This window comes from Chiloscyllium punctatum, chromosome 22 (assembly GCF_047496795.1).
Source record: "Chiloscyllium punctatum isolate Juve2018m chromosome 22, sChiPun1.3, whole genome shotgun sequence".
Classification (NCBI taxonomy): domain Eukaryota; kingdom Metazoa; phylum Chordata; class Chondrichthyes; order Orectolobiformes; family Hemiscylliidae; genus Chiloscyllium; species Chiloscyllium punctatum.
In genome coordinates this window covers 30,635,412-30,651,257 of record NC_092760.1, presented here as the reverse complement: position 1 = coordinate 30,651,257, position 15,846 = coordinate 30,635,412, and the positions used below count along the sequence as shown (strand labels likewise).

At 45.2% G+C, this 15,846-nt stretch overlaps 1 protein-coding gene across 1 annotated transcript in view; it reads right to left on the bottom strand.

Moving 5' to 3' along the window:
- Positions 1-8,118, bottom strand: part of mdka (midkine a) — an 84,316-nt gene extending 76,198 nt beyond the window's left edge. The window contains exon 1 of the mRNA XM_072591948.1: positions 7,946-8,118. The gene's annotated coding sequence lies outside the window, so the exon portion shown is untranslated. The remainder of the gene's footprint in view (positions 1-7,945) is intronic.
- Positions 8,119-15,846: the final 7,728 nt, after the last annotated feature.

Genomic DNA, 15,846 nt, shown 5'->3' with positions numbered 1-15,846 from the left:
GGAATGGACGAGTTGGACCGAAGGCTCTGTTTCCATGCTGTACATCTCTATGATTCTATAATCATAGAATTTGACAGTGCAGGAGGCCATTCGACCCATTGTGTCTGTACCGGCTCCTGAAACTGCCTACCAGCTAGTCCCATTCTCCAGCTCCATCTCCATCACCCTCTAAATTCCTCACTTTCAATTATATATCTCTTTTGAAACAGCCTGCGAAATCTGCCTCAACCCATTTTCCCAGGCAGTGCATTCCAAATCCTAACACCACTCTTTTGAGGAAAGGCATGCACATTTGATTATACACACTAACAGACCTAGCTCACCTATAGTTTATAATAGAACTCACTGGTTCAGTGTAAAATAACAGTCTATTTAAAATTCAAAGTTGGAAATGGGAGGGTGGAATTTTGTAGCTTCTCCTGAAGGGGTCGGGTCCATTTTGGCACCGCCCTTTTGGTGCCAATTATTTGGCCCCGCCATTTTGGCACTCATAACTTTGGCGCTGAGCTGTTTTGGCACCAATTCAGAATTTTAAAAAAATTCTTGTTTGGTTAAAGAAGAGAGGATGACTAACATAGAACAATACAGCGCAGTACAGGCCCTTCGGCCCTTGATGTTGCGCCGACCGAAGCCTACCTAACCTACACTAGCCCAATAACCTCCATATGCTTATCCAATGCCCGCTTGAATGACCATAAAGAGGGAGCGTCCACCACTGATACTGGCAGGGCATTCCATGAACTCACAACCCGCTGAGTAACGATCCGATGTAATTTCCTCAACTAGCAAGAGTTGATAGTCAAAGCTGTAATGACCCACTGTAGATTAAAATCTTGTTTTGTAATCATTTTCTCATTTAACAATTGTTAATAGTCATCTACTGCCTTGATGATACTTAAGTCCTTCTGTCTTCACATTGGAAAGCTGTGATACAATTTTCTTTCTATTTTCTTGTACAGCCCATACCAGAAATGGCTGAAAATATTCTAAGGAAGAGAGACAAACCAAAATTTTCGCATGATGGTTATCTATATGTATTTGATAAATGTAGCAAAATGTTGAAATTCATTTTTATAATCAATAGGTTAAAAATAATGAATAAACAAAGAATTAGATTTATTTCTTATAATGCAATAAAAACGAATTTCTTACGGGCTCTACAAGACTTTTTATTCTGAATTGGCGCCAAAACAGCTCAGTGCCAAAGTAATGAGCGCCAAAACAGTTTAGAGCCAAAACAGCGGGGCCAAGTGATTGGCGCCAAAAGGGCAGCACCAAATAGTCCCATTCCGTCCTGAGGTGGGTGGTGGGTTTGGAAGTAGGGGAGGCAAGTAGCAGGAGGGTGTTGGAGACGGACACAACTGCCTTCCCAACTTTCACCTAATTAAGTCTGGGGTATGAGATGGCTTTCCTGGCCTGCTGCCAATCAAGGCCATCTTGAAGGCTTCATCCCATTGTCTGGTGGATTGGGCTGGGGGAGGTGGGTTGGGGGGGGGGGGGGGGAAAAGGGAGGGGAGTAGGGGGTTTGGGGGGGCAGTTGACCACAGTTGGGGATCTCCAGAAAGCAAGTCCCTGACTAATCTGCTCACAGTTTTCAAAGTGCCCCTTGGTATCAGGCTCTAAATGTCTAATTGAAGGACTCACCATTGCGAAGAATGTAGACCACTGTCAGACAAACCCCAGACTTTAACTCCAAGCCTCCAGCCCTTTCCCCATTAGGCCCATGCCAATCTCACTTACCGAATCATAACCCTCTGGTAGATGTCTTCCACTACTCCCTGCAGTGATGTTGGTGGTAAAGAGGGGTTGACAGCTTGTGATTGGCTGGTAGGTCTCAAAGGGTATCTAACCGGCACTAAACAGCTGGAGTATGCCGCAGACACTTACAAACATACACTGCCGATATTCTGACATTTCCACCTTGGAGTTCAAGTCGAGCGTTATACCAATCATCCCAAAGACTAGATCTAAAAAATCTCCATGGTGTCAGCTGCATTCTTTTGACAGGACTGCCTACTTTACTATTGTTGCAGAAGCCAGACAGCAAACTAGATGTAATCGCAGAGTTCTACAAGCCATATAAATCATGAAAAAAATTGTCCAACATATCGAAAAGATAGTCAAATGCACCAAAATTCCTACTGGATTAATTTTACACAAAACTGCAAATCATAGACATATGGTACCCTTCTCACTGAGGCAACTCTTCTTGCTAAGTTGGTCTCCTGTCTTGGGTCCTTCGACTATAAACTGTCTTTGTAAGTCACCCGCCTTTTTTCCCTTGGTGGGATTAGCTAGGTATCTGTGGATGCACAGAATGCAACAGCAGCAAGTGGACAGAACAACAAGTGTGTTATTAGGAAATAGACTCCCCACTGAGTGCAGAAATGAAAAGACCAGGCATGAGAAGGGATGGATATGTGGCTATTCCGTGGCAAGCACAAAGAACAGAGGAGTACTTCATCAGGGTGGTCTTGTAGCACTCTACAGTGTTTCTCACATGCACTGAAGCCCTGAATGGCTGTTACAGCATCTTCATGCATCAAACGCTTTATTGGAGCTACAAACAGGAACAAGCAAAATCTACTTTTATGTAAATTAAGAGATTGATTAGATTCCCTATAGGGTGGAAACAGGCCCATCAACCCTCCGAAGAGTAATCCACCTAGACCCATTTCCCTCTGACTAATGCAGCTAACATTACAGGCAATTTAGCATGGCCAATTCACCTTGCCTGCACATCTTTGGATTGTGGGAGGAACTCCACACAGACAGTAACCCGAGGCTGGAATCAAACCTGGGACGTTAGTGCTGTGAGGCAGCAGTGCTAACCACTGAGCCACCGTGCCACCCAAGACGACTAAGGGTGGGAGCAGAACCATGAAAGCAATCCAACTCATCATAACAACTGAGAAAGAAGGCACTGTAATTTTGCTACATTTAACCTTCAAGTATATAATCGATACTTGGGCCAACTGCTACAGCACTAAACTGGCCTTCACTGATGGACTGCCTTCAGCAGTTTGGAATCATTCTCCAAAACCAGGTTTAGTTACAGCCAGCAAAAGGATTCAGGAAGTAGTGGTTCAATACAATATAACAAAGACGTATGGTTTTGAATTGCTGTAGCAATTCTTCCATCCAGTGAATTGCCAAGAGTAGTGATGCAATCATGGGACAAAGGTCAGCAAAGTTTACAGCATTTCAGCTTCATCCTATGATCAATGGAAGAAGAAATCTCTCAAACCTATTCATGGATAGCTTCTGGAAGTAGCTGGAAAACACCACTCTCCCCCTGGGAGGATTAACTCAATTGCCAACAGCTTAGGTACAGTTGGGAGCTTCTTAAGGGCATTTGGCAACCCTAACAGAAAGAGGGGTCTGAACATTTCTAAATCATTGTAGCTGGATTGTTCAGGTGAGAAAGGTTAGAAGACTTGCTGCCAGCTTTGAGACAGTTGGAAACACTCCCGCACCCTATACAATTGATGTAGCAATTCATACAGTAAGCTGAACAAGTCATAGTCTCCACTTTTCTAGTCCCAGAAGCCTGGAAGGCAATCATTAATGTCCTACTAAAAGGTCTTGCTATAGTTTTTCTTTCCAAATCTTTGCTTCTCAAAAAGTGTTGCTCAGCCTTTAGGATTTCCTAGAGATTGAAGGTCAACTTTCAGGACACTGCTGTGAGCAATCCTGATGAAGGACCACAGGGACATTAAAACAAAATTCCTTCCAACATTTATGTTTAGTACATGCAAAAATACTGAAAATGGGTAACTAAAAGCTGTTAGGCTGACAATCAAGCATCATCCAAGGAAAACTTTGGCCGTTTAGTGACATGGGGCAACTCAGAGGGTGAAACTTCCAGGAATGCTTTTAATCACAGTTAGCAACCCTATTCTCACACAGAACTTGCTGACCCTTGAACCTATTACCAATTGCTGGCATTCCCACCATCCCTGGGAGCCAAATGGGAGTCCAAACCTGCCACATTGTGTAGAATTATAGCTATCTTGTGTGCCATAAATAATTCAGACAACAGGCCATTTGCTGTTACTTACAGGAAGGCAATAGCTACTGAACAGAGTTTCAAGCAACCCTATCTTGTTTGTCTTAAAAGAATCCTAGTCTTAGCATTGTCCAAGGTGCTGTGTTACATGCAACAAAGCAGATTTCAAAGTAAATATGCTGTCCATTACAATGCTGTTACCACTGTCAATACATGCCAAAGGCATCTTCAAAGCTTTAAACCTGGGTCCCAATGCTATCTGACACATAACCCAGCACAATAGCACTGACTAGCTAGATTGAATGGCCTGCTGGTGTACTGCAAATTCTATTTAATGTAAGCAAAGAACACTGCAGACTACAGCAGTGGAACATCTTTTTAAAATGTTTGGCATTATCATAATAGTTGACATTATTCTTTGCAATACTTCAAGCTGGAAAAGAGAAATTATTTTTAGTATCAAAGAGGCTGGGATCCTCCATACAACTTTATTGCTTGTGGCTGTTCAGAGTAAAAGGTTTCAATTTAGAGATTCATTAGGAGAACAGGGGAGGGGAAGAAGACCAGACAACAACTCCACGTTCCTGGTTAGCATACAATGTGATGCAAGGAGCATTAAGCTTGTACAAGATCCAGTTGGTTCTGCTTCGATCCAGTTCAAACTTGTATTTTCCTTTTGCAGACGACAGCCTGTTTTAGCTGTCCAGCACTTTGTCAAATAAATCTAATTTGGTTAGCAGATTAATATCTTGGCTAAGCTAGAAGTTGTTCTAAGAACTTGTGAAGTATTGCAAAAACAAACAACCAAAAGAGCAATAAACAGATTCATTGGATTTTTCAGGTGTTAGAAGTTTGTTAAAATCAAGTGAAAGTTACTATATTTCCGACAGCAATTTCTTAATCTGTGAAGACCTCTCTTTGTACAAACGTCCCAGTACCAACTGTGGAAAGTCAAGTTTTCCCACATGGGAGAAAAATTCCCAAGCCTCATTCAAATGCCTCAGAGTAGCCTGAATTTCATTTTGACCCACAACAATTGTATATCCAGCCATTCGACAAATGTTGGATAAATATGTATCAGTGATTTTTAAATGGGTTATTTACTAAACCATGGTTTTGACTTTAATTGTAACCATTCTTTTAAAACAGACCGTTTAGCAATTAATTCACTAAATTAAACTATGCATTCAAAGTTTTCATTCTCATCTATTTTCCTTTACTGAGGTACATCTACATCTCAATCATTTGTGCTTCTTCAAATCTTTTCCAACCACGAACACACTTTTCAGTTGTGGTTTAAACTGCATCAATCCTATCACATTCAAAAACTCAAAAAAGAACTCCAATTATTTGTAATTTTACAACAATGGCTATACGACAGAGGTACTTCATTAACTGTCTTGAGACTGGGAAAGGCTCTCTCCAGATGCTAACCTTTCCATTACACGAACATATCTCAACCACATCTGAATAAAGAACAATTCTGCAAAGAGCCAGATTTATTTTCAACAGTGTATTCTCAACTTCGTTGCTCATTTTATCAAGTTTAGTTCATTTACTTATCTTCTGATTTCTAACCTTATGGCTAAAAAGTGGTAATTTCCAATCCCTGATCTGTGCAGTGGTCCCAGTGCAATACTGGGCCAGAGTGGTCTATGAGTGTCAGTTGGGTTAAAATAAGGCTTCTATTTCCTGATCACTAACCAGAGTGAAAAATACTAGTGTTGGCAGGATTTGGCTCCACTGTGGATTAGTTACACAGGGTGATTAGGGGCTAGAAGCAAGCTTTTCTCCAGCAGGAGGGACAACATTAGTGGGGGGGGGGGGGGGGTGGTGGTTTAAAAGGGAGGAGGCATTAAGAATAGACTTCCTTCAATTTACACATCTCAAGGTTGTTCTACACAGTTAGTTATTGATTTGTGAAAAAAAGTGGCGTCAAGGTTTTCAAAAAGACTTTTGCAGCAGTCAATTTGAATATAACTAGATCCCCCGAACAACAGTTTACCTCTTACTGATGCATATAAAGGTTCTGTTTTCCCCTTCACTCTATGAACAGTGCCACAGGATGACTGAAATGGTGCTGGGCAATGTTAAAAGGAGACACTCCCCTCTCCTCAATTTTGAAACTAGCAGCACCCCACTCATCTCGTAGTACAGTAGGACCCTCAACTGGAATCGGTTTTGAATGACTCCGACTCAAGGGCAAAGGGATAAAGGAGTTCTCAAGCACATTTCAAACGAAATTTCCAGATTCCTTTTCCTTTCCCGTCATTCCAGAGAACAACATGAAACCTCACAGCCCAACCTCTGCAAGTCCCATTATGTTCCTGAGTAATCTTTGCCCAATTTCTAACAATCTCACTCCTATTGATATGCTCTGTCCCCACCACTTCACTTACACTCTTCACCCCCAAACCCGCCCCCCCCCCTCGCCCCAGCCACCAATTTCAGTCCTCCTCTCCATTTATTTTTCTTCCTGTGATCCCTTATTTCATTTCTCTCCTTCCTCCTATTTGTCTCCCACAGGGATTGACAGTCTGGATGGTGTTGCCCAATTTTGAGCGGGTGGGGAAGAATGAGAGAGAGAGAGAGGCGTTGATCGCTCCCCAGACCAGGATGATTTTTTTTCCCTCTCTTGCCTCCTTGCGTGTGGCCAGTGTTTGAACTCGGGAAGACCGAGCGAACTCGTGAGCTCCTGCGGCTCAGTGAAGCGAGGGGTTGGGAACACAGGAGGGGGGCAGGGGTATTGCTAAACTCACTTGTGCTCAATTCCCATGAGCCTGGCCCCTAGATCTCACATCCTTCCTAGTCTAGTCTCCTTTCAGTGACCACCCCCTCCCCCCCATCCATTCACAACACCTCGCCAACTCGCCAGATTCTCCCACCTTACACCAAGCAGCTCCAAGCACTAACCCCCCCCCCCCATCCCACCTCCATGATAATCTCCAAATTCACCTCCGACAGCGCCTAAACTCCCACTCCACCCCCCCCCCCAAAATAACCCCCAACCCTCCCCAAAGTGCCACATCAAAATAAGCCCCAAACCCACAACCTCCAAATCCCTGCAATAGTCACAAACTCCCACTCCCCTGACAAAAAAAACCCTTTACCCCACAACCCCCACACCCCACAACAGTCCCAAACTCCCACAATAACCCCCAAGCTCCCTACAATAGCCCCCTCCCCCCTCCAACACCCACCTCCTCCCACAATAAACCCGCCTCCCATCTCTGTTTCGCTGCCCAGATGCACCCACGCACTGCGCTCTGACCTTGCAGTGGAGCTTTTCCACCTCAATCTACCTCCCCCTCACCTCCCCCCCTCCCCCCCCCCCTCCCCCCCCCTCACCCCCGGGGCTGGCCGCTCCTTCTCACCAATAGCTCGTTGTAATGAGCTCGGCTCTCCAGCCCTGCCGCACTGTCCCATCCAATGCCCCCGGTCCTGCAAGAACTCAGCCTCCCACCTTCCTCCACCACTTCAACTTTCTGCATCTTGTTAAACCGTGATGAACGCTCTGCCGAGTCTCTGCGTGAACATCTGTATTTGTTTTTCCTGCCCACTTGATAACGTAGCCCGAAATCCCCACAACATGCCGGGGTGGGGGGGTGCTACCTGAATAAGACTGAGAGAGAAAAGTCAGCGACCCCCTTCCAGCCCCACTTCTTCCCCGTTTCCCCAGAGCAAAGTTCCCATTCAAACTTCCAATCCCAGGTGCGTGCCCAATCCCATTGTCCAACTGCAGTCACAAACCGCTCTATATAAAGTCTGGAAACTGCTCGGAGACTTCTCCCTCCCTGATCCTCTGCTCCCCACAGAATCTGACCCGTGCAATCTCTCCTCAGCCCTTAGGGGGATCAGATGCAACAATTTTGGTTAAAAGCTAAAAGATGCAGCAGTTAGTCACATATAAAGGCACCCACTCAATCACAGACTTACTTGTAGGGTTCGCTTGTGGTGCGGTGTTTCAGCCCAGGGTCTGTCTCTTTGTGTCTCTTCACTCACTCCAAGTCTTTTGAAACTAATTGAAGCTGGAAAAAAACATTTAAATTACCCCGACAGCGACGTCACGCTCACGTGACAGAAACACCTTTCAAAATAATGGATTGAGAAGTGTTAACTTGAGCAAAGGCTTCGGGAGTTGTTGAAGGAGGGGGAACAGCCTTTCATTAAACTTTATAGATCTTGCATTCATTTGATATTCTGACCTTTGCATTCATCGTGGATTCCGACTGACCCGACCCCGCTTCCCTTGTTTCCATTGCTTCAAGATTTAACTACACTCAAGGTCGAAGCATTGTCGTTCTAAGAGCTATGCATTTAAGAAATGGTGAAATTATCCAAAGCCATATTTGCTCAGCAGTTGCTTTGATGATAATGAAATGCCCAGCAAAGTGCGAGGTATCAGCATCATTCAAGTGGTAGCACTGTGGCCTCTCTGTCAGAAAGTATAGATTCAAATTATAATACAAAGTTCTGAACATGTAATTTAGGCTTGACAGCAGTGCTGAGAGGGTGCTGCACTGTTGTTGGAGTCTTTCACATGAGGCATTTAAGACCCAGCTGCCTTGCCTTCCTTCTCAAGTGGAAGATCCCAAGGAGTCTTTCCAAAGCAGAGTATGCAGTCCTCCCCAGAAATATGTTCCATATTTGTCTGTGGGGTAGCACTATCTGTTTAAGTGTATTCGTACCTCCTACATTCCCATAGTGACTGCACTTCAAGCATGCACTTCATTGGCTTTGAAGTATTTTGGAGTACTCTGAGGTTCTGCAATGTGGATTAATGAAAGTTCTTCCCTTCTAGGGAAAGGGAGGAAATCAGATCATAAAAATCATAGAATTGTTACAATACTGGAGACTGGTCAACCTGTTGTGTCTGCATTATCTTTCAAAGGAGCAATTTACCTAGTGTCACTTAGAGTCATAGAGATGTGCAACACGGAAACAGACCCTTCAGTTCAATTTATCCATGCTGACCAGACATCCTAAATTAATCTAATGCCATTTCCCAGCATTTGACCCATATCCCTCTAAACCCTTCCTATTCATATACCCATCCAGATGCCTTTTAAATGGTGTAATTGTACCAGCCTCCATCACTTCCTCTGGCAGTTTATGCTATACGCAGATCACCCTCTGCATGAAAATGTTGACCCCTAGATCCTTGTGAAATCACCTTAAACTTATGCATTCTAGTTTGGATTCCCCTATCCTGGAGAAAAGACCTTGATTATTCACTCTATCCACGCTCCTCTTGATTTTATAAACTTCTATCAAGTCATCCCTCAGCTCCCGCTTCAGGGAAAACAGCCAGGGAAATGCTCCAGCCTATTCAACCTCGCCCTCTAACTCAAACCCTCCAACCCTGGCAACATCCTTGTAAATCTTTTCTGAACCCTTTTAGACCAAAAGTGTTGTGATCCCAGCTGATTGGTAATAAGGACAAGTCAGACCCCAGAGTGAAACCTGACTTGAAAGATCTTTCACTTTGTTTGCTGTTTGTGAACCATGGTGGTGAGTCATTGAACGAGAGCCTGCCAATATACTTTTAATAAATGTATATCAAAGTTTATTACACACAAAGGAAAGGACAGCAACTTGTACACTATGTAAGAATTATCTGAAAGTCTTAACATAAATATCAGAAATAACAGATTGAATCTTACTAGGTATAAAATACACTGGCAGTTTGTTTGAGGCACTGAGTAAATTGATGCAAAGGTTGCAGGACTGCACCGATGCTATTGGGATCTTTGCTGCCTTTGTATGCAAGCATCTGGCTGCCACTATGGACAGTCTGGTGCCTATTATGGACACCCACCTCCGACAGTCCCAGAATGTGCTGAATATTCACACAGAAACATACGCCATTGATTTAAGCATTAGTGCTCTTCATCAACAAAGAGATGACCAGTGTATAAGAGACCTTGAGCTCATGCCAGGAGCCCCTTCCTCACAAGGAGACAGGAGGGTGCCAGGAGACTCCCAGCCAAAGGAAAACCAAAACATCCCTCTCCTCCCGCCCTGGAAGTCTCCTCTCAGGACACTCCACAGGTGGCTGGACCTTCTACCTCCACACTGCCCATTACTCTCAGCCATGTGGGCATTTATACTGAGGAGAGTGTTCGTTCCTGTGAGCAGGACATGCAATAGACAGAAATATCCCCCGGGTCACCTGACCAAACCTTGAAGGCTAATGGACTCCACAATTGGGTCAGCTCCATCCACTCCAGTGTGAAACCTGGGACTGCATTGGAAAATAGTGGGAGTGAAAGACACATCATTGTCAATAAGTTTTCACAAATTTCACAAATATATGTTCACTTTTCACCATCAATAGTGTATGTGAGTGTCTACCTAGCTGCAACTACACCATGCACTGAGTCATCCTGCATGCTACATGATGTTTGATGGTCCAAAGTGTGAAGAGAGCAACTCCTGTAACTTTGGCTGTCAGTGGGTGAAAGGTGGGCAATTGTCACTTTGGAAACTAGACTCGATCATTCTCAGTAGATAAACATTGCAGTTGACTCACAGTTAGTAGTGGGATTCACTTGTTGTCTTGTATGATATGATCACGGGTAAAGATTTAGACTGCACACCGTACTTTAATGCTGTTTTGTAGGAATCTGTCACTGCTACTATATAGATGTCGGTTCAATGCCAGAAGGGCCTCTCATTGCTTGTGACTGACATTCCCCCTGCCTCACAGAAGGAAGCACTTACCCCAGCCACTCCATGTGTGGTTGCAGCCATTTTCAGCTCCCTTGAGCAAGACGGAAGAAACCAGCAGCTGTTACTCACAGAGTGAGTTTCATGCTCAGTTTCCACCCAAGGCAGGGTTCTGCTGGCAATGATCACAAAACCACTTTCCCTCCCATGCTCTGTCACCTTCCCAAACCTTTTTATATTGAGTTGTCCCACCTTTCACTATAGCAACCCCCTCTGCATGCCAGCCTCCAATCCTCACAATTGAGTCCCTCCGCCTCCCTCCTGCAGTAATGGCCCCTGATAACATGCACCCCTTCCCCAACCTTTAGCGGTAGCGCTCCCAAGACTGATTACGGCCAACCTCTGAGCGACTTAGCAGGATACGCCTGAAAGTTGAGCGACCAGACCCCTGCCTGATTGCTGTACAGCTCCTGGACTAACTTCCTGCCACTCCCTGGACTTATTGCACTGGACCTACAGGGCTGACCATGATGCACATCACAGAATGCAGAAGTATGCAACTCTTGAGCCTGACCACCCCAAGCTGCTGAGATACCATACCCAAGTCCCTAGACTGATATCAGAGGCTTGCTGTGCTGGGATCCCCTGACTGAAGGATGTCTACCTGGACTTGCTTGAGGACATCCTCTCTTAGAGTTCAAGATATGCTTCTTGCTTGCAGTAGATATAGACTGTAGGGAAATAGATGGTGACATCTTGCAAAATGTCCAGATTACAGAGGAGGAAGTGCTGGGTGTCTTGAAACCCATGAAAGTGGATAAATCCCCAGGACCTGATCAGGTGTACCCTCGAACTCTGTGGGAAGCTAGGGAAGTGATTGCTGGGCCTCTTGCTGAGATATTTGTATCGTCGATCATCACAGGTGAGGTGTCGGAAGAACACAGTGGTATGTTAAAGTGGCAGGTAACTTGAAGCTAAGGATCTTTTTTTGCAGGCAGAACGTAGATATACAGTAAAGCAGTCACCCAGCCTATACTTCATTCCCCTCATGAAAAGGAGGCTGCTTTGTGAGCAGTGAATGTAGCAGAAGATTGTGAGTCAGTGGTGAGCAAGTTGTTGGAGGGAATCCTAAAGGACAGGATGTACATATATTTGGAAAGGCAAGGACTGATTAGGGATAATCAACATGGCTTTGAGAAATCATGCCTCACTAACTTTTTTGAGAAGTAACAAAGAGGATTGATGAGGGCCGAGTGGTAGATGTGATCTATTTGGACTTCAGTAAGGCGTTCGACAAGGTTCCCCATGGGAGACCGATTAGCAAGGTTAGATCTCACGGAATACAGGGAGAAGTAGCTTTTTGGACAAACGCACCAACCAACCCAACCACCCCGTGGCTGAACACTTTAACTCCCCCTCCCACTCTGCCAAGGACATGCAGGTCCTTGGCCTCCTCCATCACCAGACCCTGGCCACACGACGCCTGGAGGAAGAGTGCCTCATCTTCCTCCTAGGAACCCTCCAATCACACGGGATGAATGTAGATTTCTCCAGCTTCCTCATTTCCCCTCCCCCCACCTTATCTCAGTCCCAACCCTCGGACTCAGCACTGCCTTCTTGACCTGTAATCTTCTCCCCGACCTCTCAGCCCCCACCCCCTATCACCCTCACCTTAACCTCCTTCCACCTATCGCATTCCCAACGCTCCTCCCCCAAGTCCTTCCTCCCTACCTTTTATCTTAGCCTGTTTGGCACACCTACCTCATTCCTAAAGAAGGGCTTATGCCCGAAATGTCGATTCTCCTGCTCCTTGGATGCTGCCTGACCTTTTCCAGCAACACATTTTCAGCTCTGATCCCCAGCATCTGCAGTCCACACTTTCTCCTATTTGGATACAGAACTGGCTCAAAGGTAGAAGACAGAGGGTGGTGGTGGAGGGTTGTTTTTCAGACTGGAGGCCTGTGACCAGTGGAGTGCCACAAGGTTCGGTGCTGGGCCCTCTACTTTTTGTCATGTACATAAATGATTTGGATGCGAGCATAAAAGGTACAGTTAGTAAGTTTGCAGATGACACCAAAATTAGAGGTGTAGTGGACAGCGAAGAGGGTTATGTCAAATTACAACAGGATCTTGACCAGATGGGCCAATGGGCTGAGAAGTGGCAGATGGAGTTTAATTCAGATAAATGCGAGGTGCTGCATTTTGGGAAAGCAAATCTTAGCAGGACTTATATACTTAATGGTAAGGTCCTAGGGAGTGTTGCTGAACAAAGAGACCTTGGAGTGCAGGTTCATAGCTCCTTCAAAGTGGAGTCACAGGTAGATAGGATAGTGAAGAGGGCATTTGGTATGCTTTCCTTTATTGGTCAGAGTATTGAGTACTGGAATTGGGAGGTCATGTTGCGGCTATACAGGACATTGGTTAGGCCGCTGTTGGAATATTGAGTGCAATTCTGGTCTCCTTCCTATCGGAAAGATGTTGTGAAACTTGAAAGGGTTCAGAAAAGATTTACAAGGATGTTGCCAGGGTTGGACGATTTGAGCTATAGCGAGAGGCTGAACAGACTGGGGCTGTTTTCCCTGGAGCGTCGGAGGCTGAGGGGGTGACTTTATAGAGATTTACAAAATTATGAGGGGCATGGATAAAGTAAATAGACAAAGTCTTTTCCTTGGGGTCGGGGAGTCCAGAACTAGAGGGCATAGGTTTAGGGTGAGAGGGGAAAGATATAAAAGAGACCTAAGGGGCAACATTTTCATTCAGAGGGTGGTACGTGTATGGAATGAGCTACCAGAGGAAGTGGTGGAGGCTGGTACAATTCCAACATTTAAGAGTTATTGGGATGGGTATATGAGTAGGAAGGGTTTGGAGGGATATGGGCCGGGTCCTGGCAGATGGGACTAGATTGGATTGGGAAAGCTGGTCGGCATGGACAGGTTGGACCAAAGGGCCTGTTTCCATGCTGTACATCTCTATGACTCTAGATGCAATGCCTTTGGTCAGTAAGCAGCAGGTGCGCTGTATAACACTGACATAACACGGTGTATACAGCAACATTTCTACTCTTTGACTGGTGACCGCTGACAACCGCAACAAACTTGTGTCTGTGCTAAACAGCAAGGCCATATAGCAGTACTGTGATCCTTTAAGATTTGGCTGATTTGACATGAAGTACAGAAAGGCAAGGCAGGGATGCTGTAAGTAGGCGAAAAGGAAATGAGTTCTAAGAGGGTGAGCAAGCAGCCTTGAGATGCAGCCTGGCCCAGTTTGGGAGCTGGGTGCCTGCATTGTGTCCTTGCAACAGCCAAGAAAGGTACTGATACACTCGAAAGTGCAGCATTTGATTGCTGAAGTGTATGTAAGGAGATCAGAGATGTGCAGTGAAGATGGCATTAGACTGGTATATGACAGATGGTTCAGTCTGTGAATAGCCACTTCCCTTGGGTGCACCCTGAGACATTGGTATTGGGTGTTCAAGATAGAGATCCAGAGGAGTAAGCAGTAAGCCAGAGTTGCCAATACCCGCTCGGACTTTCAAGTTGGAAATTCTGGGTCTGGTTTCTATCCAGCCAATGAGACATTGCATATCAATAAGGTGAAATTAAATGATAATGAGGATGATAATTATTGATCATTCCTATTAATCAGCTTCATATTGCTCACTACTGAGAATCTCATTTCGATGTCTAGGACTCCGTCTTGGACACCAAATACCAACACTTCAGGGCACACTACATGGGAAGCATCTGCCTGCTCCCTCCAGCCACAGAGCTGGCAGCAGACACATACAAGTCTCTCCTCACCAGCAGGACATATACTCTACAGTGCTTACTGAAGCCCAGTTTGAGTTCCATCAGGGTCAGTCAGTTCACAACCTCATGACAGCCTCGGTTCAAACATGGACAATCGAACTGAATTCCAGAGGTGAGCTAAGAGTGATAGCCCTTGACATCATGCCCAATTTAATCGAGTGTGGCATCAACGAACCCTGGAAAACTGGAATAAATGTGAATCAGAGGGGTGCTGCTGAATAAAAATGAACTGTTTTAACCGTTTGAAGTTTTTTCCAGTTTGTGATGGTCCCACATTGAGCAAAGAGAGATCTTTGGCTGCACTGAGCATCGTGAAAAGGGTTGCATACTTTTAGATAGGGTTGTAAGATGAGACGACACTAAGAACAGGTAACCTGGAACCAAGATGTAGGAACACATTACTGCAGATGCTGGAATCTGCATGAAAAACAACAAATGCTGACGATCACAGCAGATGGAGAGTCATCTGATCGCCAGCATTTCTTGTTTTTACCTGGAACCTTGTTCTTAAACATGTTCAAATGTGAGCTTGTGTTTGCAATGAAGTCAGCTATGCTACCTATGTGCCCCCAGAAGCCTTTCCTTTTGCTAATGTGGATAGTGTTGGTCAGTTCCCCTGTTGGGCACTGCTTGATCTGCTGCACGGCTGGGGTTTAGCAATGGTGCCAGGAATCCTACAAGGTCCTTCCAGTGTTGAGTACTTCCAATCTGGCAAAAGACAATAGCAGGGCACTGGTGAGGTGAGGTGAGGTGCGGTGCACAGTTCACGAAGCAAGTTTTGGAGAATGGTGTGGAAAATCCCGTTGGAGCTCGCGGAGAGAAATCTTCTGCAAAACAAAATTGCCCCTTAGCTGATCTCTGGTAAAATTCAGCCCTGCGTCTCCCCTCAAGTGACCCATTATAAGAGATACAAACCAAACTAATAGTTGGACATGGTTCCATCCACTTTAGAAAAACAGGACTGAACCTTACATCTGTTTTGCCAAGCGTCAGTTTTGTGGAGGGATTTTTGCAGTGAGGCCTAGTGAGTTTTCTCACTGTATCTTACCAAACATGCCTACCCTGCCCCCTATGGTGATCGCACCCCCATCCAATTCCAGCCCCATCTTACCATGCGCGTTCTCAGAACAACTTGCGACTGTTGGGATATTGTGAAATTAACTGCCAACCCTGGCACCATTGTCATCTTTAAAAGTTGTCAATGTGGACAAGCACTGTCAGCCTAGAGCTGCCTTGCATGGTTCTTAACACTTGCCCCAACTCTGGCAGACAAGAGATGTCTGGCACCCCATTTTGCAGCCAGGCACTGAGAGGTTCTGTTGGATGGATGGTACACAATCAGGGAGTCCTCTCCCCTCA